General features: G+C 57.8%; 1 pseudogene; it reads right to left on the reverse strand.

The window, feature by feature from the left end:
* The window catches only part of LOC103607199, a 41,913-nt pseudogene that overhangs the window by 23,592 nt on the left and 15,214 nt on the right, over positions 1–3,107 (reverse strand).

The following is a 3,107-nucleotide window of genomic DNA, read 5'->3' on the forward strand; positions in this document are numbered from 1 at the left end:
GCTCCTAACTTTGAGCTGTCCTCTCCCTTAGGGGAGGGTGGCACGTGTAAAAGCTCAGTGAACCACAGGGGGTTCTCTGAAAGATTCCCCAGGGACAGGTTAGCTGGCCTCACTACCAGGGTGAGCCCCCTGCTTAAGAGCTGGCTTCTTCATTCCTCATTCCCCACTTTGAAGCTGACTTCAAAGACAGCATCGCAGGAACCAAAGAAACCCTGAACTAGGTCCCAGGCCTGTTTCACTAGGACTAGGCTTCCTCTCGTGGAAGGAAGAGGAAGAAAAGGGCTGAGCCCAGCTGCTTTTTAAGGAGGCAGAGTTGAGACTTGACCAACTCCTAGGCCAGACCAAAAAGATCATTTCCCCTGTGATCTTGGAACAGGCCAATTTCAAATCCAGCTCTTCTCTTGACCCCAGCTGGTCAGACTCAGAGAGATGGGGCAGGGGGACAGGGCAGCTTCTGCCCAGCAACTAGAGTTCCACAGCTGTCCTGCTGGGACAGCTGGACAGAGGCTGCTTCCATATGAGTGTCTTTGGCACAAGACAACCTCAGAAGGTGAGGGGACCAGCACAGCGGCCTCTGGGAAAGATCCCAAGAAGCCTCGTCGTCACTCTTCCAGCAAACTGCCACTCCCCTCGGTGCAGCCTTCAACAAGGAGCTCCGGGTTACCACGGAGATGGGACAGCAAAGTGACTGAGAAGCATACAGAGACAAAATGCCTGGTGGGAGGGAAGAGGAAGGCCCTGAAACCAGCCACCTGCCACCCCAGCACACATGGCCCAGAGCAGCTGGCCTGGAGGGAACACTTGCCCCCCATGCCCTGCCAAAGGCAGCTTGGGCCACCCCTTGGCACTTCCTGCCTCACAGAGCAGGGTCCACAGGCTAATGGACACCTCCCACCTAGGCCTGCCTCAGCCTCCCCCACCAGCCTGGCTGGCTACACATGCCTGTCCCAGGACACCATCCCCCCCACCCCAGGTAAAGGAGCTGCAGAGAGGGGGTCCAGGTCCCTTCCACTGAACGGTGTGTGACTTTCACAAAACAGCAGCTGTGACACCCTCTCTCCCACCAGCATTCACTGCAGATCTTCTAAGAGCCAAGACCCCAGCTCGAGGTGTTGGTGTGGCTAGAAACAGACCTAAGAGCAACCAGGGTTCCCTCCTGCTCTCCCCCTGCAGCATGTGTGCGCTGAGCACAGGATACCCTGGCTGTTCAACCTCCACTCCTCTCCCCTGAAACAAAGGAGCTCCCAACTTCTCCTTCCAGCCCAGGCTGGCGCCCTCTCGGTTCCAGGTGCTGCTGTCCAGACCATGTGCCACTCTCTGACTGGCCCCTGCTGGCCCCTGTCTTGGGCTCAGGGTTACCACGCCTGCAGGTGCAGACTGTCACCTCTACTTAGCATCTCCAGAAAGTTACTCAAAGCCATCAATTCCCCACAAATCCACAGGGGACTTGAACCCCTTCTAGCCTGTCCCTCCATTTCAAAGCCACCCTGCCCTGAGCGGCCCCCAGGCTGGCTGCTGGCTGCAATGGGGGTAGATGCAGGTCCAGCCACTTGCCCAACCCCCTTCCCTGCAAACCTTGCCAGCCACATTTGAGCCCGCTCCAGCCAGCCCACGGCAGTGGGAAGGTACACCACCTCCCCTGGAGGGGCGCAGGGTTACCATAGGTGCAGTTACAGCAGAAGTGAACCATGAGAATTTCCACCGCTGCCTCCGTCCCTGCGGCAGGAGCGTGCAGCCATCGCTCCCAGCTCAGCGACCTTGCCAGTTGTTGCTGCACAGCCCCCAGAACGAAGCAGCCGCTCTTCTAGCAAGAGGGAGGGGAAGGAGGCGTGTGGAGAGGCGAGGGGGGAGGGGGAGGCGAGGAGGGGAGGGGACCATGCAGCCCGCTGGCATCCTAAGGAGGAGCACGTTTGTAGCTGGCCGGCTGCCTGGGGACGAGAGGCTGCATTCCTTGCATGCACACGTGCACACACACTCACAAGCAGGGAGCGCACTGTGTTCACACAGCCCACAGTCCCCAAAGCCAGACAGAGGATGGTGATTTTAATCCAGCCCTTTGCCAAAGTACCTTCCATGGTGACTGATGTATATGGCTGTCCTTGGAGTCCTTGGGACCTTCCACTTTGAGTTTCTGCCAAAGGGAGGAGAGGAATCACTACCTGGTCTGCCCCCCACCTCCCATCATGAACATGGCAGGAAAAGGGGTTCGGTGCAAATATGAGAAGAGAAACAAAGGAGATCTGCCTCGGCCTCAGCACCTAGATTTCCTGTGAGCTCCTGGAGCCTGGTGGAGCCCATTGGCTGGGGCGAGGGCAGAAGGAAGGGACTCTGGATACCAGACAGGACAGGTTGGTAGGGAGCACTGTGATGGTAGGAACCCCTCAGACCCATCCCCTAAAGCCCCTCCTCAGCAACCTTGAGCACCTTCCAGAGAATGAACAGTGGCAAGAGCAGGACCCTAACCCCCATCATCCCCCTAGCAGCCACCTCTTAGGGATCCATACACGTCAGCCCTGGGCAGCCTGGGTTTGGGCAGACGAGCACCAGGTGTACCAGCTGATCTTTGGGGAATGAGCAACCCTTGAGATGAGGAGGAGGGGTCCCACACACCTATGCAGGGGTTAGCAGGAAGGTGACCTGAGGCAGAGAAGCTACATCCTACCCATATCCAGAGGGACTCACCCAGCCCCAGCCCCACCTGACACTCCCCAGCCACCTGTGCCTATGCTGGGCACCAGAGGGGAGACTGCAAGGAAGGAATAGCAACACCTCTGCTAGATCCTATGCTAAGCAACCTGGTAGTGAGTGCTGGAAGCAGACTTCAGGGATGGCTTATCTGATCCAAACCTCTTCTGTCTGCCTTTAGAGAGAGAGAGGTTCCAGCCCCAGCCCTTGCTAACTGTGTGGTATGGCCTGCAATTGGAGCTGTAATGCAATCCCCACTTGACAGGCTGAGTGCACAGAGCCTTGAAGAGGAACGTGGGCAGGAAGGCAGGGGGCGAGGTGAGGCCAAGGTCAGGCACACAGGTGATATTGCCTGCTCTGCCCAGGAGGGAGGAAACGCCTAGACAGCAGGGGCCCACATTTCCTACTCCTGTCTCTAGACA

Source organism: Galeopterus variegatus, unplaced genomic scaffold, assembly GCF_000696425.1.
Source record: "Galeopterus variegatus unplaced genomic scaffold, G_variegatus-3.0.2 Scaffold7228, whole genome shotgun sequence".
In the NCBI taxonomy this organism is placed as follows: domain Eukaryota; kingdom Metazoa; phylum Chordata; class Mammalia; order Dermoptera; family Cynocephalidae; genus Galeopterus; species Galeopterus variegatus.